This window comes from Chrysemys picta, unplaced genomic scaffold (assembly GCF_011386835.1).
Source record: "Chrysemys picta bellii isolate R12L10 unplaced genomic scaffold, ASM1138683v2 scaf46, whole genome shotgun sequence".
Classification (NCBI taxonomy): Eukaryota; Metazoa; Chordata; order Testudines; family Emydidae; genus Chrysemys; species Chrysemys picta.
This window is the reverse complement of record NW_027052753.1, coordinates 175,100-196,318: the sequence shown is the minus strand read 5'-3', so window position 1 is coordinate 196,318 and position 21,219 is coordinate 175,100. Positions and strand designations below refer to the sequence as shown.

General features: G+C 47.5%; 1 long non-coding RNA gene across 1 annotated transcript; it reads left to right on the top strand.

Moving 5' to 3' along the window:
* The first annotated feature begins 2,553 nt into the window (after positions 1 to 2,553).
* On the top strand, positions 2,554 to 10,065 carry LOC135977857 (uncharacterized). The gene is made up of 3 exons (XR_010595301.1): positions 2,554 to 2,677; positions 4,057 to 4,189; positions 9,942 to 10,065. It is a non-coding gene; the product is annotated as an uncharacterized LOC135977857 (long non-coding RNA).
* The last annotated feature ends 11,154 nt before the right edge of the window (positions 10,066 to 21,219 follow it).

The following is a 21,219-nucleotide window of genomic DNA, read 5'->3' as shown; positions in this document are numbered from 1 at the left end:
AAGCTCAGCCACCAGGCTTGCTGTGGCCTCATCAGGGATACTGTTCCTGACAGCTTGTAGTCCATCCTCATGTAGAATATTGGTATAAAGTGCTTCTACATGCATGGTGGCCAGGATGGTGTTTCCAGGAAGAACATCAATGCATTGTAGTTTCCTCAGGAAGTTGGTGGTGTCTCGAAGATAGCTGGGAGTGCTGGTAGCATAGGGCCTGAGGAGAGAGGCCAAATAGCCAGATAATCCTGCCGTCAGAGTGCCAATGCCTGAGATGATGGGGCGTCCAGGGTTTCCGGGTTTATGGATCTTGGGTAGCAGATAGAATACCCCTGGTCGGGGTTCTGGGGGTGTGTCCATGTAGATTTGTTCCCGTACTGTAGCTGGGAGTTTCTTGAGCAGATGGTGTAGTTTCTTTTGGTATTCCTCAGTGGGATCAGAGGATAGTGGCCTGTAGAATGTGGTCTTGGAGAGTTGCCTGGCAGCCTCCTGTTCATAATCTGACCTGTTCATTATGACTACAGCACCTCCTTTGTCAGCCCCTTTGATGATGATGTCAGAGTTGTTTCTGAGGCTGTGGATGGCATTGCGTTCTGTACGGCTGAGGTTATGGGACAAGTGATGTTGTTTGTCCACAATTTCAGCCTGTGCACGTCTGCGGAAACACTCTATGTAGAGGTCCAGTCTGTCATTTCGACCGTCAGGAGGAGTCCACGCAGAATTCTTCTTTTTGTAGTGTTGGTAGGAGGGTTCCTGTGGGTCAGTGCACTGTTCAGTGGTGCGTTGAAAATATTCCTTGAGTCGGAGACGAGGAAAGTAGGCTTCCAGATCACCGCAGAACTGTATCATGTTCGTGGGGACGGTGGGACAGAAAGAGAGTCCCCGAGATAGGACAGACTCTTCTGCTGGGCTAAGCGTGTGGTTGGAAAGATTGACAATGTTGTTAGATGAGTTGAGGGTACCATTGTTATAGCCCCTAGTGGCAGGTATTAGTTTAGATAACTTACAGTCCTTTTTCCTCTGTAGAGAAGTGAAGTGTGCATTGTAAATGGCTTGTCTCATTTTTGTAAAGTCCAGCCACGTGGAAGTTTGTGTAGAAGGCTGGTATTGTATGAGAGTCTCCAGTTCTGAGAGCTCATTCTTGATCTTCTCCTGTCTGCTGTACAGGATGCTGATCAGGTGGTTCCTCAGTTTCTTTGAGAGAGTGTGTGGCACAATCTCTCACCATACTCAGTGTAGTATGTTGATTGCAATGGATTTTTTACCTTCAGTCCTTTTGGTATGATGTCCATCTGTTTGCATTTGGAGAGGAAGATGATGTCTGTCTGTATCTGTGCAAGTTTTTTGTTGAGGTTGATGGATTTCCACTCCATACGGCTAAATTTAGTGCCTTGCATGGTGTCAAGTATCAGGGGGTAGCCATGTTAGTCTGTATCTACAAAAACAACAAGGAGTCTGGTGGCACCTTAAAGACTAACAGATTTATTTGGGCATAAGCTTTCGTGAGTAAAAACCTCACTTCTTCGGATGCATAGAGTGAAAGTTACAGATGCAGGCATTATATACTGACACATGGAGAGCAGGGAGTTACTTCACAAGTGGAGAACCAGTGTTGACAGGGCCAATTCAAAAATCAGGGTGGATGTAGTCCACTCCCAATAATAGATGAGGAGGTGTCAATTCCAGGAGAGGAAAAGCTGCTTCTGTAGTGAGCCAGCCACTCCCAGTCCCTATTCAAGCCCAGATTAATGGTGTTGAATTTGCAAATGAATTTTAGTTCTGCTGTTTCTCTTTGAAGTCTGTTTCTGAAGTTTTTTTTGTTCAATGATAGTGACTTTTAAATCTGTAATAGAATGACCAGGGAGATTGAAGTCTTCACATACTGGCTTATGTATGTTACCATTCCTGATGTCCGACATGGGGACATTAGGGTTTGTCCTTTTCCTTTTCCCTTTTCCTCCATCCCTCCTTCCTTTCTCTTCATCTCTTACTTCTTTTGTCCTTTCTCTTGTTCCCCTCACACCACCAGGAGTGGTGTGTGTGTGTGTGTGTGGTGCTGATGGTTCTCTTCTCCTCCCCTTGTGGGGAGTTGATCCAAAACTGTGGGGTTGAAATAGTGCTTGGACCCCACTGACAGTAGATGCTGCCATTGTGTGACTTAGCATTAGTGTCTGGGATGACTTGGGTCAAGATCTCAACCTCCCTGCAACCCACTTCACTGCTGTCAGAATCCCTCCTGCACACCCTGTTAGAGCCGCCTCCCAGCCCAACCTGTGTCGGGGTGGAGAAGAGGGTTCTGATGACTTGAGCTGTGGTTTGGAGGTGGAATATCTGTGAAGGGCACTGAGCAGGAGGTAGCAGGAGCTCACCCTACAAGGAGGGGGGTTGGCTCTGGAGGTTTCTAGAAAGGACAAGAAGACTCCATTTTGGGGTTCAGGAGGTGAATTCATCTCTCATTGATGGGCAGGTGCTGAGTGGAAATGCTGCTGGTTCCAGGTTCCCTTAATTCCCCCTTATTCCTCGGGGCGTTTGAGTCTCTGACAGGTTCTCGTTCCCTTGCAGCAGGAGGACGTCACGGCCAAAATGATGCACCAGCTCCGCATCATCCTGCACTTACGCCACGTGCCTGAGACACTGCAGGGGCTGCGCCTCTGAGGCCTTCAGGAACTCCCGCTCCCTGCTGCAGGTACTGCTCTGGCTCACAGTAAATGGCGAGCTAGTGGAAGGGAAAATGGAGCCCCCTGGCACTCACTAAAAGGGAAAGTGGTGGATTCTCTATCTCTTAATGTCATTTAATTTAGACTAGATACCTTTCTGGAATGTTTGTACCCAAAAAGTAACTATTGTACTATACAGGAAGCCCATGATATGCAGGGGCTTAGATTAGATGTTCTAAAGGTCTCTTCTGGCCATAAAGTGTAGTAATTTTGGAAACACGGAGTGTAGCATTGGGAGCAGCCTCTGATGTTTTATTGTCTAGCCGGCTTGCTTCCTAGAATGAAGACCCATTGAGTGGGGTGATTCACACAGAGTAGCTCAAACCTTCAAAGTGTCAGGCCAGCAGGAGGACATTAGCACTTCAGGGTTTGGTTGGGTGTGGCAGTGACATCACAAAGGCCTTTTGCAGGACGTCAGCTTATTGGTCAAATGTGTTAGGGAGGTGGTGACCTCAGAGAGAGATGCTGACATCAGAGAGAGATGCTGACATGAGGGCCAGGGAAACCTCAGAGACCCCTCTGGCTTTGCTTCAGCAAGTCTCCTCCTTGAGGTCTCTCTTTGAGGAAAGTAAGTGCCTCGGAGAGGTTTGTATCCTGTTCAGTCTGATCCACCTGGTGCCAGCTGAATTCTAAGCATGGAAAACACTAGTTCAAGGTGGCAGAATTTTATTCCCTCCCTGTGATTTTGTCCCGTAGAATCACTGGGGACATTAGTGTTTGTCCTTTTCGTTTTACCTTTTCCTCCCTCCCTCCTTCCTTTCTCTTCATCTCTTACTTCTTTTGTCCTTTCTCCTGTTCCCCTCCCACCACCGGGAGTGGTTTGTGTGTGTGTTTGTGTGTTGCTGGGGGTGCTCTTCACCTCCCTTTGTGGGGAGTTCATCCAAACCTGTGTGGTTGAAATAGTGCTTGGACTCCACTGACACTAGATGCTGCCATCGTGTGGATTAGCATTGGTGTCTGGGATGACTTGGGGCAAGATCTCAACTTCCCCGGAACCCACTTCACTGCTGGCAGAATCCCTCCTGCCCCCCCTGCTAGAGCCGCCTCCCTGGCCAACCTGGGTGGGGGTGGAGAAGAGGGTTCTGATAACTTGAGCTGTGGTTTGGTGGTGGAACATCTGTCAAGGGCACTGAGGGGGAGGTAGCAGCAGCTCACCCTTCAAGGAGGGGATTTGGCACTGGAGGTTACTAGAAAGGACAAGAAGACTCCATTCTGGGGTTCAGGAGGTGAATTCATCCCTCAGCGGTGGGCAGGTGCTGAGTGGAAATACTGCTGGTTCCCGGTGCCCTTAATTCCCCCTGATTCCTCGGGGTGTTTGAATCTCTGACAGGTTCTCGTTCCCTTGCAGCAGGAGGACGTCACGGCCAAAGTGATGCACCCGCATCATCCGCCACTTGCGCCAAGTGCCTGAGACACTGCATGGGTATTTAAGAGGAGGTTGTTCCTCTGAGTCTTTCAGCAACTCCCGCTCCCTGCTGCAGGTACTGCTCTGTCTCACTGTAAATGGGGAACTAGTGGAAGGGGAAATGGAGCCCCCTGGGACTCACTAAAAGGGAAAGTGGTGGATTCTCCATCTCTTGATGTCACTGAATGAAGACTAGATGCCTTTCTGGAATGTGTGTGCCCAAAAAGTAACTATTGTACTATACAGGAGGCCTATGATATGCAGGGGCTTAGATGAGATGCTCTAAAGGTCTCTTGTGGCCATAAAGTCTACAAATTTTGGAAACACTGAGTGTAGTATTGGGAGCAGCCTGTGATGTTTTACTGTCTAGCCGGCTTGCTTCCTAGAATGAAGACGCATTGAGTGGGGTGATCCACAGAGAGTACCTGTGTCAAGGCTGTATCCCCACTTTGAAGTTTAGGGTACAAATGTAGGGGCCTGCATGAAAACTTCTAAGCTTAACCACCATCCCAAGGCTAATTTCCTCCCCTGGGTAGCCTTGAGAAACCTTTCACCAATTCCCTGGTGAATACAGATCCAACCCCCTTGGATCTTAAAAGAAGGAGAAATTAACCATTCCCCTCCTTCCTCCCACCAACTCTTGGTGAATCAAGATCCAAACTCCTTGGATCTTAAAACGAGGAAAAATCAATCAGGTTCTTAAAAATAAGGCTTTTAATTAAAGAAAAAGGTAAAAATCACCTCTGTAAAATCAGTATGGAAATTAACCTTACAGGGTAATCAAACTTAAAGAGCTCAGAGGACTCCCCTCTAGTCTTAGGTTCAAAGTACAGCAAACAAAGATAAACACTCTAGTAAAAGGTACATTTACAAGTTGAGAAAACAAAGGAAAACTAACACGCCTTGTTTGAAATAGGAGAGACTTGTTTAGAAAGATGTGGAGAACCTGGATTGATGTCTGGTCCCTCTCAGTCCCGAGGGCGAACACCCACACAAACAAAGAACACAAACAAAAGCCTTCCCCTCCCCAAGATTTGAAAATATCTTGTCCCCTTATTGGTCCTTTAGGTCAGATGCCAGCCAGGTTACCTGAGCTTCTTAACCTTTAGAGGGAAAAGGATTTTGGAGTCTCTGGCCAGGAGGATTTTATAGTACTGTACACAGGACAGCTGTTATCCTTCCCTTTATAGTTATGACAACCTCAAAGCTTCAAAGTGTCAGGCCAGCAGCAGGACATTAGCACTTCAGGGTTTGGTTGGGTGTGTCAGTGACATCACAAAGGCCTTTTGCAGGATGTCAGCTTATTGGTCAAATGTGTTAGGGAGGTGGTGACCTCAGAGAGAGATGCTGACATCAGCCTGGCAGGACAGGAGCACAGGGCCAGGGAAACCTCAGAGACCCTGTGGCATTGCTTCAGCAAGTCTCCTTCTCGGGGTCTTTCTTTGAGGACTGAGAGAGTATTAGGGTTCACGTACGTGAGTGCGTGCAGGAGCCTCTTTCGAGTTTTCTCCTTTCCTTTTACTGATTTTACTAGAAAACAGACGTCCCTGTTTAGAAGGTAAGAGCCTCCAAGAGGTTTTGGCAGCTGCTCAGTCTGATCCACGTGGTGCCAGCTGAATTCTAGGCATGGAAAACAGTAGTTTAAGATGGCAGGATTTTATTCCATCCCTTGGATTTTGTGCCGTAGAATCACTGGGGACATTAGGGTTTGTCCTTTTTGTTTTACCTTTTCCTCCATCCCTCCTTCCTTTCTCTTCATCTCTTACTTCTTTTGTCCTTTCTCCTGTTCCTCGAAAACTGTGGGGTTGAAATAGTGTTTGGACTCCACTAACACTAGATGCTGCCATCCTGTGGCTTAGCATTAGTGTCTGGGATGAGATGGGTCAAGATCTCAACTTCCCCGCAACCCACTTCACTGCTGCCAGAATCCCTCCTGCCCCCCCTGCTAGAGCCGCCTCCCTGGCCAACCTGGGTGGGGGTGGAGAACAGTGTTTTTTTCATACATTCATAGATAATCGGACTGGAAGGGACCTCGAGAGGTCATCGAGTCCAGTCCCCTGCCCGCATGGCAGGACCAAATACCATCTAGACCATCCCTGATAGACATTTATCTAACCTACTCTTAAATATCTCAAGAGATGGAGATTCCACAACCTCCCTCGGCAATTTATTCCAGTGTTTAACCACCCTGACAGTTAGGAACTTTTTCCTAATGTCCAACCTAGACCTCCCTTGCTGCACTTGAAACCCATTGCTTCTGGTTCTATCCTTAGAGGCTAAGGTGAACAAGTTTTCTCCCTCCTCCTTATGACACCCTTTTAAATACCTGAAAACTACTATCATGTCTCCTCTCAGTCTTCTCTTTTCCAAACTAAACAAAGCCAATGCTTTCAGCCTTCCTTCATAGGTCATGTTCTCAAGACCTTTAATCATTCTTGTTGCTCTTCTCTGGACCCTTTCCAATTTCTCCACATCTTTTTTAAAATGCGGTGCCCAGAACTGGACCCAATACTCCAGCTGAGGCCTAACCAGAGCAGAGTAGAGCGGAAGAATGACTTCTCGTGTCTTGCTCACAACACACCTGTTAATACATCCCAGAATCAGGTTTGCTTTTTTTGCAAGAGCATCACACTGTTGACTCATATTTAGCTTGTGGTCCACTATAACCCCTAGATCCCTTTCTGCCGTACTCCTTCCTAGACAGTCTCTTCCCATTCTGTATGTGTGAAACTGATTGTTCCTTCCTAAGTGGAGCACTTTGCATTTGTCTTTGTTAAACTTCATCCTGTTTAACTCAGACCATTTCTCCAATTTGTCCAGATCATTTTGAATGATGACCCTGTCCTCCAAAGCAGTTGCAATCCCTCCCAGTTTGGTATCATCCGCAAACTTAATAAGCGTACTTTCTATGCCAATATCTAAGTCGTTGATGAAGATATTGAACAGCGCCGGTCCCAAAACAGACCCCTGCGATACCCCACTCGTTATGGCTTTCCAGCAGGATTGGGAACTATTAATAACAACTCTCTGAGTACGGTTATCCAGCCAGTTAGGCACCCACCTTATAGTAGCCCCATCTAAATTGTATTTGCCTAGTTTATCAATAAGAATATCATGCGAGACCGTATCAAATGCCTTACTAAAGTCTAGGTATACCACATCCACAGCCTCACCCTTCTCCACAAGGCTCGTTATCCTATCAAAGAAAGCTATCAGATTGGTTTGACATGATTTGTTCTTCACAAATCCATGCTGGCTGTTCCCTATCACCTTACCACCTTCCAAGTGTTTGCAGATGATTTCCTTAATTACTTGCTCCATTATCTTCCCTGGCACAGAAGTTAAACTCACTGGGGTCTGTAGTTTCCTGGGTTGTTTTTATTTCCCTTTTTATAGATGGGCACTATATTTGCCCTTTTCCAGTCTTCTGGAATCTCTCCCGTCTCCCATGATTTTCCAAAGATAATAGCTAGAGGCTCAGATACCTCCTCTATTAGCTCCTTGAGTATTCTAGGATGCATTTCATCAGGCCCGGGTGACTTGCAGGCATCTAACTTTTCTAAGTGATTTTTAACTTGTTCGTTTTTTATTTTATCTGCTAAACCTACCCCCTTCCCATTAGCATTCACTATGTTAGGCATTCCTTCAGACTTCTCGGTGAAGACCGAAACAAAGAAGTCATTAAGCATCTCCGCCATTTCCAAGTTTCCTGTTACTGTTTCTCCCTCTTCACTAAGCAGTGGGCCTACCCTGTCTTTGGTCTTCCTCTTGCTTCTAATGTATTGATAAAAAGTCTTCTTGTTTCCCTTTATTCCCGTAGCTAGTTTGAGCTCATTTTGTGCCTTTGCCTTTCTAATCTTGCCCCTGCATTCCTGTGTTGTTTGCCTATATTCATCCTTTGTAATCTGTCCCAGTTTCCATTTTTGATATGACTCCTTTTTATTTTTTAGATCATGCAAGATCTCATGGTTAAGCCAAGGTGGTCTTTTGCCACATTTTCTATCTTTCCTAACCAGCGGAATAGCTTGCTTTTGGGCCCTTAATAGTGTCCCTTTGAAAAACTGCCAACTCTCCTCAGTTGTTTTTCCCCTCAGTCTTGATTCCCATGGGACCTTACCTATCAGCTCTCTGAGCTTACCAAAATCTGCCTTCCTGAAATCCATTGTCTCTATTTTGCTGTTCTCCCTTCTACCCTTCCTTAGAATTGCAAACTCTATGATTTCATGATCACTTTCACCCAGGCTGCCTTCTACTTTCAAATTCTCATCGAGTTCCTCCCTAATTGTTAAAATCAAGTCTAGAACAGCTTCCCCCCAGTAGCTTTTTCAACCTTCTGAAATAAAAAGTTGTCTCCAATGCAGTCCAGGAATTTGTTGGATAGACTGTGCCCCGCTGTGTTATTTTCCCAACATATAGCCGGATAGTTGAAGTCCCCCATCACCACCAAATCTTGGGCTTTGGATGATTTTGTTAGTTGCTTAAAAAAAGCCTCATCCACCTCTTCCACCTGGTTAGGTGGCCTGTAGTAGACTCCTAGCATGACATCTCCCTTGTTTTTTACCCCTTTTAGCCTAACCCAGAGACTCTCAACACTTCCGTCTCCTATGTCCATCTCTACCTCAGTCCAAGTGTGTACATTTTTAATATACAAGGCAACACCTCCTCCCTTTTTCCCCTGTCTATCCTTCCTGAGCAAGCTGTACCCATCCACACCAACATTCCAATCATGTGTATTATCCCACCAAGTTTCAGTGATGCCAACAATGTCATAGTTGTATTTATTTATTAGCACTTCCAGTTCTTCCTGCTTATTCCCCATACTTCTCGCATTTGTATATAGACATCTAAGATACTGGTTTGATCTTTCCTCCCAGTTTTGTCCTGACCCTCCTTTCCCTCTGACAATATAGCCCACACTCCCTCTCGTTTTTGACCCATCTCCCCGGTCTCCATGTTCCCCACTTACCTGTGGGCTTTGCTCACCTGTCCCCGTCGAACCTAGTTTAAAGCCCTCCTCACTAGGTTAGCCAGTCTGTGTCCAAAGGTACTAATAACTTGAGCTGTGGTTTGGAGGTGGAACAGCTGTCAAGGGCACTGAGGGGGAGATAGCAGGAGCTCATCCTTCAAGGAGGGGGGTTGGCACTGGAGGTTACTAGAAAGGACAAGAAGACTCCATTCTGGTGTTCAGGAGGTGAATTTATCCCTCAGTGGTGGGCAGGTGAATGGTGGAAGTAGTGGTGGTTCCAGGTGCCCTCAATTCCCGCTGATTCCTCGGGGCGTTTGAGTGGTGTGTGTGTGTGTATGTGTGTTTGTGTGTGTGTTGCTGGGGGTGCTCTTCACCTCCCCTTGTGGGGAGTTCATCCAAAACTGTATGGTTGAAATAGTGCTTGGACTCCACTGACACTAGATGCTGCCATCCTGTGGCTTAGCATTAGTGTCTGGGATGACTTGGGGCAAGATCTCAACCTCCCCTCAACCCACTTCACTTCTGGCAGAATCCCTCCTGCCCCCCCGCTAGAGCCGCCTCGATGCCCAACGTGGTTGGGGGTGCAGAAGAGGGTTCTGATAACTTGAGGTTTGGTTTGGAGGTGGAACAGCTGTGAAGAACACTGACGGGGAGGTAGCAGGAGCTAATCCTAAAAGGAGGGGGGTTGGCACTGGAGGATACTAGAAAGGACAAGAAGACTCCATTCTGGGGTTCAGGAGGTGAATTCATCCCTCAGCGGTGGGCAGGTGGTGGGTGGAAATACTGCTGGTTCCAGGTGCCCTTAATTCCCCCTGATTCCTCGGGACCTTTGAGTCTCTGACAGGTTCTCGTTCCCTTGCAGCAGGAGGACGTCACGGCCAAAGTGATGCACCAGCTCCGCATCATCCGGCACTTGCGCCAGATGCCTGAGACACTGCAGGGGCTGTTCCTCTGAGGCCTTCAGCAACTCCCGCTCCCTGCTGCAGGTACTGCTCTGGCTCACTGTAAATGGGGAGCTAGTGGAAGGGGAAATGGAGCCCCCTGGCCCTCACTAAAAGGGAAAGTGGTGGATTCTCCATCTCTTGATGTCATTGAATGAAGACTAGATGCCTTTCTGGAATGTGTGTGCCCAAAAAGTAACTATTGTACTATACAGCAAGCCTATGATATGCAGGGGGTTAGATGAGATTCTCTAAAGGTCTCTTCTGGCCATAAAGTGTAGTAATTTTGGAAACACTGAGTGTAGCATTGGGAGCAGCCTCTGATGTTTTACCGTCTAGCCGGCTTGCTTCCTAGAATGAACAGGCATTGAGTGGGGTGATCCACAGAGAGTAGCTCAAACCTTCTAAGTGTCAGGCTAGCAGCAGGACATTAGCACTTCCGGGGAAGGGTGGGTGTGGCAGTGACATCACAAAAGCCTTTTGCACGCGCTCAGCCTATTGGTCAAAGGTGTTAGGGAGGTGGTTACCTCAGAGAGAGATGTTGACATCAGCCAGGCAGGACAGGGGCGCAGGGCCAGGGAAACCTCAGAGACCCTTGTGGCTTTGCTTCAGCAAGTCTCCTTCTCGAGGTCTCTCTTTGAGGACTGAGAGAGTATTAGGGTTCACGTATGTGAGTGCGAGCAGGAGCCTCTTTCGAGTTTTCTCCTTTCCTTTTACTGATTTTACTAGAAAACAGACGTCCCTGTTAGAATCATAGAATATCAGGGTTGGAAGGGACCTCAAGAGGTCATCTACTCCAACCCCGTCCTCAAAGCAGGACCAATTCCCAACTAAATCATCCCAGGCAGGGCTTTGTCAAGCCGGACCTTAAAAACCTCCTTGGAAGGAGACTCCACCACCTCCCTAGTTAACGCATTCCAGTGCTTCACCACCCTCCTAGTGAAATAGTGTTTCCTAATATCCAACCTGGACCTCCCCCACTGCAACTTGAGACCATTGCTCCTTGTTCTGTCATCTGCCACCACTGAGAACAACCGAGCTCCATCCTCTTTGGAACCCCCCTTCACGTAGTTGAAGGCTGCTATCAAATCCCCCCTCATTCTTCTCTTCTGGAGACTAAACAATCCCAGTTCCCTCAGCCTCTCCTCATAAGTCATGTGCTCCAGACCCCTAATCATTTTTGTTGCTCTCCACTGGACTCTTTCCAATTTTTCCACATCCTTCTTGTAGTGTGGGGCCTGTCGGAGAAAAACAGAGTTCTCACTATTTGTTTAGGTACAGCAAGTCAGATGCTTTATTAACTCTCACAATTGCCCAGAGGGAGAGAGCTAAGCAGGTCTCTCCCAGGTAACTAATTACAGCAAGCATTTATACCTTTCATTACAGAAATAACGAGGGACAGCTGCGTTTTGTTTATACATAGGCCATCTTGATATCTCATTTCTTCACTTGTTTTGACTCTTGCCAACATACAATATTTTCTATACCTTATCTACACAAGGTCTTCTACACCTTATCTATACCAGGTCATAATGACTTCTTACACAGTTCTTTCTCACCCGCCTCACACATTCCTCGCTTCTACAAATCTCGCGTTATTAGGGTTACAGTTAGCCTAACTCTTGCTAACGAACTGTCATGCATTGCATCCCCTTCCTGTGAGCTCTTTCTCTGCTTCCACAGGCCCAAAACTGGACACAGTATTCCAGATGAGGCCTCACCAATGTCGAATAAAGGGGAACGATCACGTTCCTCGATCTGCTGGCAATGCCCCTACTTATACAGCCCAAAATGCCGTTAGCCTTCTTGGCAACAAGAGCACACTGTTGACTCATATCCAGCTTCTCGTCCACTGTGACCCCTAGGTCCTTTTCTGCAGAACTGCTACCTAGCCATTCGGTCCCTAGTCTGTAGCAGTGCATGGGATTCTTCCGTCCTAAGTGCAGGACTCTGCACTTGTCCTTGTTGAACCTCATCAGGTTTTTTTCGGCCCAATCCTCTAATGTGTCTAGGTCCCTCTGTATCCGATCCCTACCCTCTAGGGTATCTACCACGCCTCCTAGTTTAGTGTCATCTGCAAACTTGCTGAGAGTGCAGTCCACACCATCCTCCAGATCATTAATAAAGATATTAAACAAAACCGGTTCAGGACCGACCCTTGGGGCACTCCGCTTGAAACCGGCTGCCAACTAGACATGGAGCCATTGATCACTACCCGTTGAGCCCGACGATCTAGCCAGCTTTCTATCCAGCTTACAGTCCATTCATCCAGCCCATACTTCTTTAACTTGGCGGCAAGAATACTGTGGGAGAGCGTATCAAAAGCTTTGCAAAAGTCAAGGAATAACACATCCACTGCTTTCCCCTCATCCACAGAGCCAGTTATCTCATCATAGAAGGCAATTAGGTTAGTCAGGCACGACTTCCCCTTCGTGAATCCATGCTGACTGTTCCTGATCACTTTCCTCTCCTCTAAATGTTTCATAATTGATTCCTTGAGGACCTGCTCCATGATTTTTCCAGGGACTGAGGTGAGGCTGACTGGCCTATAGTTCCCCGGATCCTCCTCCTTCCCTTTTTTAAAGGTGGGCACGACATTCGCCTTTTTCCAGTCATCTGGGACCTCCCCCGATCGCCATGAGTTTTCAAAAATAATGGCTAATGGCTCTGCAATCTCACCCGCCAACTCCTTTAGCACCCTCGGATGCAGCGCACCCGGCCCCATGGACTTGTGCACGTCCAGTTTTTCTAAATAGTCCCGAACCACTTCTTTCTCCACAGAGGGCTGGTCACCTTCTCCCCATGCTGTACTGCCCAGTGCAGCAATCTGGGAGCTGACCTTGTGCGTGAAGACAGAGGCAAAAAAATCATTGAGTACATTAGCTTTTTCCACATCCTCGGTCACTAGGTTGCCTCCCTCATTCAGTAGGGGGCCCACACTTTCCTTGATTTTCTTCTTCTTGCTAACATACCTGTAGAAACCCTTCTTGTTACTCTTAACATCTCTTGCTAACTGCAACTCCAAATGTGATTTGGCCTTCCTGATTTCACTCCTGCATGCCTGAGCAATATTTTTATACTCCTCCCTGGTCATTTGTCCAATCTTCCACTTCTTGTAAGCTTCTTTTTTGCGTTTAAGATCAGCAAGGATTTCACTGTTTAGCCAAGCTGGTCTGCCATATTTACTATTCTTTCTACACATCGGGATGGTTTGTTCCTGCAACCTCAATAAGGATTCTTTAAAATACAGCCAGCTCTCCTGGACCCCTTTGCCCTTCATGTTATTCTCCCAGGGGATCCTGCCCATCTGTTCCCTGAGGGAGTCAAAGTCTGCTTTTCTGAAGTCCAGGGTCCGTATTCTGCTGCTCTCCTTTCTTCCTTGTGACAGGATCCTGAACTAGACCATCTCATGGCCACTGCCTCCCAGGTTCCCATCCACTTTTGCTTCCCCTATTAATTCTTCCCTGTTTGTGAGTAGCAGGTCAAGAAAAGCTCTGCCCCTAGTTGGTTCCTCCAGCACTTGCACCAGGAAATTGTCCCCTACACTTTCCAAAAATTTCCTGGATTGTCTGTGCACCGCTGTATTGCTCTCCCAGCAGATATCAGGGTGATTAAAGTCTCCCATGAGAACCAGGGCCTGCGATCTAACAACTTCTGCTAGTTGCCAGAAGAAAGCCTCGTCCACCTCATCCCCCTGGTCTGGTGGTCTATAGCAGACTCCAACCACGACATCCCCCTTGTTGCTCACACTTCTCAACTTTATCCAGAGACTCTCAGGTTTTTCTGCAGTTTCATACCGGAGCTCTGAGCAGTCATACTCCTCTCTTACATACAACGCAACTCCCCCACCTTTTCTACCCTGCCTGTCCTTCCTGAACAGTTTATATCCATCCATGACAGTACTCCAGTCATGTGAGTTATCCCACCAAGTCTCTGTTATTCCAATCACATCATAGTTCCCTGACTGTGCCAGGACTTCCAGTTCTCCCAGCTTGTTTCCCAGGCTTCTTGCATTTGTGTATAGGCACTTAAGATAACTCATCGATCGTCCCTCTTTCTCAGCATGAGACAGGAGTCCTCCCCCCTTGCGCTCTCCTGCTTGTGCTTCCTCCCAGGATCCCATTTCCCCACTTACCTCAGGGCTTTGGTCTCCTTCCCCCGGTGAACCTAGTTTAAAGCCCTCCTCACTAGGTTAGCCAGCCTGCTGGCGAAGATGCTCTTCCCTCTCTTCGTTAGGTGGAGCCCGTCTCTGCCTAGCACTCCTCCTTCTTGGAACACCATCCCATGGTTGAAGAATCCAAAGCCTTCTCTCCGACACCACCTGCATAGCCATTCGTTGACTTCCACGATTCGACGGTCTCTACCCCGGCCTTTTCCTTGCACAGGGAGGATGGACGAGAACACCACTTGCGCCTCAAACTCCTTTATCCTTCTTCCCAGAGCCACGTAGTCTGCAGTGATCTGCTCAAGGTCATTCTTGGCAGTATCATTGGTGCCCACGTGGAGAAGCAGGAAGGGGTAGCGATCCGAGGGCTTGATGAGTCTCGGCAGTCTCTCCGTCACATCGTGTATCCTAGCTCTGGGCAAGCAGCAGACCTCTTGGTTTTCCCAGTCGGGGCGGCAGATAGATGACTCAGTCCCCCTGAGGAGGGAGTCCCCGACCACCACCACCCTCCTCCTCCTCTTGGGAGTTGTGGTCGTGGAACCCCCATCCCTAGGACAGTGCATCTTTTGCCTTCCAATCGGTGGAGTCTCCTTCTGCTCCCTTCCCTCAGATGGGTCATCTAGTCCACTCTCCGCATTAGTACCTGTAGAGAGAACATGGAAACGATTGCTCACCTGTATCTCCATTGCTGGTGCATGGACGCTCCTCTTTCTCCTTCTGGAAGTCACATGCTGCCAAACCTCTTCACAATCCTTCTGTCCCTGCTGCGCCTGCTCTGAATCTTAAGAACATTGTGGCCGTAGAAACATCTCCTGACGTCTGTCCAGGAAATCTTCATTTTCCCTTATGCAACGCAGAGTCGATACTCGTTTCTCCAGGCCTCGAAGCTTCTCTTCCAATATGGAGACCAGCTTGCCCTTCGTACAGACAAAGTCGCTTCTGTCCTGTGGAAGAAAGACAAACATGGCACAGCCTGTGCAGGTGACAACAGCTGATCGCTCACCTTCCACATCACCGTCCTCTTAAGAACTTCCCCAACTGTTGCAGGAACTACTCAGAGAAACCTGCAGATGTAAGCCTCAGTGAGCTCTCCCCAAGCGAACTCCCAGGCAAACTCCCGCTCTTAGCCTCTGCTGTTTGCCGCTCCTTCTCCAAGTCTCTCTTTGAGGACTGAGAGAGTATTAGGGTTCACGTATTTGAGTGCAAGCAGGAGCCTCTTTCGAGTTGTCTCCTTTCCTTTTACTGATTTTACTAGAAAACAGACGTCCCTGTTTAGAAGGTAAGAGCCTCCAAGAGGTTTTGGAACCTGCTCAGTCTGATCCATCTGGTGCCAGCTGAATTCTAGGCATGGAAAACACTAGTTTAATGTGTCAGAATTTTATAGTCCACCTGGGATTTTGTCCCGTAGAATCACTGGGGACATTAGGGTTTGTCCTTTTCGTTTTACCTTTTCCTCCATCCCTCCTTCCTTTCTCTTCATCTCTTACTTCTTTTGTCCTTTCTCCTGTTCCCCTCCCACCACCAGGAGTGGTGTGTGTGTGTGTGGGTTGCTGGGGGTGCTCTTCACCTCCCCTTGTGGGAAGTTGATCCAAAACTGTGGGGTTGAAATAGTGCTTGGACTCCACTGACACTAGATGCTGCCATCCTGTGGCTTCGCATTAGTGTCTGGGATGACTTGGAGCAAGATCTCAACCTCCCTGCAACCTACTTCACTCTTGGCAGAATCCCTCCTGCCCCCCATGCTAGAGCCGCCTCCCTGCCCAACCTGGTTGGGGGTATAGAAGAGGGTTCTGATAACTTGAGCCGTGGTTTGGAGGTGGAACAGCTGTCAAGGGCACTGAGGGGGAGGTAGCAGGAGCTCACCCTACATGGAGGCGGGTTGGCATTGGAGGTTACTAGAAAGGAGAAGAAGACTCCATTCTGGGGTTCAGGTGGTGAATTCATCCCTCAGTGGTGGGCAGGTGCTGAGTGGAAATGCTGCTGGTTCCAGGTGCCCTGAATTCCCCCTGATTCCTCGGGGCGTTTGAGTCTCTGACAGGTTGTTAAGGCTGTATTCCCACTTTGAACTTTAGGGTACAAATGTAGGGGCCTGCGTGAAAACTTTTAAGCTTAACTACCAGCTTAGCTCTGGTTCGCTGCCACCATTCCAAGGCTAATTTCCTTCCCTGGGTAGCCTTGAGAGACCTTCACCAATTCCCTGGTGAATACAGATCCAAACCCCTTGGATCTTAAAACAAGGAGAAAGTAACCATTCCCCTCCTTCCTCCCACCAACTTTTGGTGAATACAGTTCCAACCCCCCTGGGATTTTAAAAGAAGGAGAAATTAACCATCCCCCCTTCTTTCTCCCACCAACTCCTGGTGAATACAGATCCAACCCCCTTGGATTTAAAACAAGGAAAAAAATAATTAGGTTTTTAAAAAGAAGGTTTTTAATTAAAGAAAAAGGTAAAAATTATTTTTGTAAAATCAGTATGGAAATAACCTTACAGGGTAATTAAACTTAAAGAGCTCAGAGGACTCCCCTTTAGTTTTAGGTTCAAAGTACAGCAAACAAAGATAAACACTCTAGTAAAAGGTACATTTACAAGTTGAGAAAACAAAGGAAAACTAACACGCCTTGCCTGGCTATTTACTTACAAGTTTGAAATAGGAGAGACTTGTTTAGAAAGATGTGGAGAACCTGGATTGATGTCTGGTCCCTCTCAGTCCCGAGAGCGAACGCACAACCAAAACAAAGAACACAAACAAAAGCCTCCCCCCCCCCCAAGATTTGAAAGTATCTTGTCCCCTTATTGGTCCTCTAGGTCAGATGCCAGCCAGGTTACCTGAGCTTCTTAACCCTTTACAGGGAAAAGGATTTTGGAGTCTCTGGCCAGGAGGGATTTTATAGTACTGTACACAGGACAGCTGTTACCCTTCCCTTTATAGTTATGACAGTACTATAGATGAGGCCTATGATATGCAATGCCCCTCTGCTATGTACATTGGCCAAACTGGACTGGACCTAACCAGATCAGCTACAACATCACCGGCTCATTCACCTGCACGTCCACCAATGTTATATATGCCATCATATGCCAGCAATGCCCCTCTGCTATGTACATTGGCCAAACTGGACAGTCACTACGCAAGAGGATAAATGGACACAAGTCAGATATCAGGAATGGCAATATACAAAAACCTGTAGGAGAACACTTCAACCTCCCTGGCCACACAATAGCAGATGTTAAGGTAGCCATCTTACAGCAAAAAAACTTCAGGACCAGACTCCAAAGAGAAACTGCTGAGCTTCAGTTCATCTGCAAATTTGACACCATCAGATCAGGATTAAACAAAGACTGTGAATGGCTATCCAACTACAGAAAGAGTTTCTCCTCCCTTGGTGTTCACACCTCAACTGCTAGCAGAGCACCTCACCCTCCCTGATTGAACTAACCTCGTTATCTCCACACTGATATATACCTGCCTCTGGAGATTTCCATTACTTGCATCTGAAGAAGTGAGGTTCTGACCCACGAAAGCTTATGCTCCCAGTACTTCTGTTAGTCTCAAAGGTGCCACAGGACCCTCTGTTGCTTTTTACAGATTCAGACTAACACGCCTACCCCTCTGATACTTGACACCATGCAAGGCACTGCATTTAGCCGTATGGAATGGAAATCTATCAACCTCATGAAGAAACTTGCACAAATACAGACAGATATCATCTTCCTTTCCAAATGCAAACGGATGGACATCATACCAAATGGACTGAAGGTGAAAAATCCATTGCTATCTACATACTGCACAGACCACAGTGAGAGATTATGCCATACATTATCAAAGAAACTGAGGAACCACCTGATCAGCATCCTATACAGCAAACAGAAAAACATCAAGAAAGAGCTCTCCAACCTGGAGACTTTCATAAATAACCAACCCTCCACACAAATGGACTTTACTAAAATAAGACAGGAGATCTACGTTACACACCTCACCTCTCTACAAAGGAAAAAGGACCGTAAGCTGTCTAAAATCCTACCTGCCACATGGGGCCACAACAGGGGTACCCCGAACTCACCCAGCAATATCGTCAATTTATCCAGCTACACACTCAACCCAGCAGAAGAGTCTGTCCTATCTCGGGGACTCTCCTTTTGCCCCAGCACCCCCACGAACATGATACAGTTCTGTGGTGATCTGGAAGCCTACTTTCGCCGCCTCCGACTCAAAGAATACTTTCATGATAACACTGAACAGCGCACTGATACACAGATACCCTCCCACCAACAACACAGGAAGAAGAACTCCACATGGACTCCTCCTGAGGGTCGAAATGACAGTCTGGACCAGTCTGCTTCCGCCGACGTGCACAGGCAGAAATTGTGGAAAAACAACATCGCTTGCCTCATAACCTAAGTCGTGCAGAACGCAATGCCATCCACAGCCTCAGAAACCACCCTGACATTATCATCAAAGAGGCTGATAAAGGAGGTGCTGTTGTCATCATGAACAGGTCTGACTACCAGAAGGAGGTTGCCAGACAACTCTCCAATACCAAATTCTACAGGCCGCTTTCCTCAGATCCCACTGAGGAATACACTAAGAAACTGCACCATCTACTCAGGACACTCCCTACACTAACACAGGAACAAATCAACATAGCCTTAGAGCCCCGACCGGGGTTATTCTATCTACTACCTAAGATCCACAAACCTGGAAATCCTGGACGCCCCATCATCTCGGGCATTGGCACTCTCACTGAAGGACTGTCTGGATATGTGGACTCCCTACTCAGACCCTACGCCACCAGCACTCCCAGCTATCTCCGTGACACCACAGATTTCCTGAGAAAACTACAATGCATTGGTGACCTCCCAGAAAACACCATCCTAGCCACCATGGATGTAGAGGCTCTCTACACAAACATCCCGCATACAGATGGAATACAAGCTGTCAGGAACAGTATCCCTGATGATGACACAGCACAACTTATTGCTGAGCTCTGTGACTTTATCCTCACGCACAATTATTTCAAATTTGGTGACAATATATACCTCCAGACCAGTGGCACCGCTATGGGCACCCGCATGGCCCCACAATATGCCAACATTTTTATGGCTGACCTGGAAAAACGCTTCCTCAGCTCTCGTCCACTCATGCCCCTTCTCTACCTACGCTATATTGATGACACCTTCATCATCTGGACCCATGGGAAGGAGGCCCTGGAAGAAATCCACCATGCTTTCAACAGCTTCCACCCCACCATCAACCTCAGCCTGGACCAATCTACACGGGAGGTCCACTTCCTGGACACCACCGTACAAATAAGCGATGGCCACATTAACACCACCCTATACCGAAAGCCCACCGACCGCTACGCCTACCTTCATGCCTCCAGCTTCCACCCCGGTCACACCACACGATCCATCGTCTACAGCCAAGCACTGAGGTACAATCGCATCTGCTCCAACCCCTCAGACAGAGACCAACACCTACAAGATCTTCACCAAGCATTCTCAAAACTACGATACCCACACAAGGAAATAAAGAAACAAATCAGCAGAGCCAGACGTGTACCCAGAAGACTCCTGCTACAAGACAGGCCCAGAAGAGAAACCAACAGAACTCCACTGGCCATCACCTACAATCCTCAGCTTAAACCTCTCCAACGCATCATCAGTGATCTACAACCCATCCTGGACAATGATCCCTCACTTTCACAGACCTTGGGAGGCAGGCCAGTCCTCGCCCACAGACAACCTGCCAACCTTAAGCATATTCTCACCAGCAACCACGCATCGCACCATAACAACTCTAACTCAGGAACCAACCCATGCAACAAACCTCGATGCCAACTCTGCCCACATATCTACACCAGCAACACCATCACTGGACCTAACCAGATCACCTACAACATCACCGGCTCATTCACCTGCACGTCCACCAATGTTATATATGCCATCATATGCCAGCAATGCCCCTCTGCTATGTACATTGGCCAAACTGGACAGTCACTACGCAAGAGGATAAATGGACACAAGTCAGATATCAGGAATGGCAATATACAAAAACCTGTAGGAGAACACTTCAACCTCCCTGGCCACACAATAGCAGATGTTAAGGTAGCCATCTTACAGCAAAAAAACTTCAGGACCAGACTCCAAAGAGAAACTGCTGAGCTTCAGTTCATCTGCAAATTTGACACCATCAGATCAGGATTAAACAAAGACTGTGAATGGCTATCCAACTACAGAAAGAGTTTCTCCTCCCTTGGTGTTCACACCTCAACTGCTAGCAGAGCACCTCACCCTCCCTGATTGAACTAACCTCGTTATCTCCACACTGATATATACCTGCCTCTGGAGATTTCCATTACTTGCATCTGAAGAAGTGAGGTTCTGACCCACGAAAGCTTATGCTCCCAGTACTTCTGTTAGTCTCAAAGGTGCCACAGGACCCTCTGTTGCTTTTTACAGATTCAGACTAACACGCCTACCCCTCTGATACTTGACACCATGCAAGGCACTGCATTTAGCCGTATGGAATGGAAATCTATCAACCTCATGAAGAAACTTGCACAAATACAGACAGATATCATCTTCCTTTCCAAATGCAAACGGATGGACATCATACCAAATGGACTGAAGGTGAAAAATCCATTGCTATCTACATACTGCACAGACCACAGTGAGAGATTATGCCATACATTATCAAAGAAACTGAGGAACCACCTGATCAGCATCCTATACAGCAAACAGAAAAACATCAAGAAAGAGCTCTCCAACCTGGAGACTTTCATAAATAACCAACCCTCCACACAAATGGACTTTACTAAAATAAGACAGGAGATCTACGTTACACACCTCACCTCTCTACAAAGGAAAAAGGACCGTAAGCTGTCTAAAATCCTACCTGCCACATGGGGCCACAACAGGGGTACCCCGAACTCACCCAGCAATATCGTCAATTTATCCAGCTACACACTCAACCCAGCAGAAGAGTCTGTCCTATCTCGGGGACTCTCCTTTTGCCCCAGCACCCCCACGAACA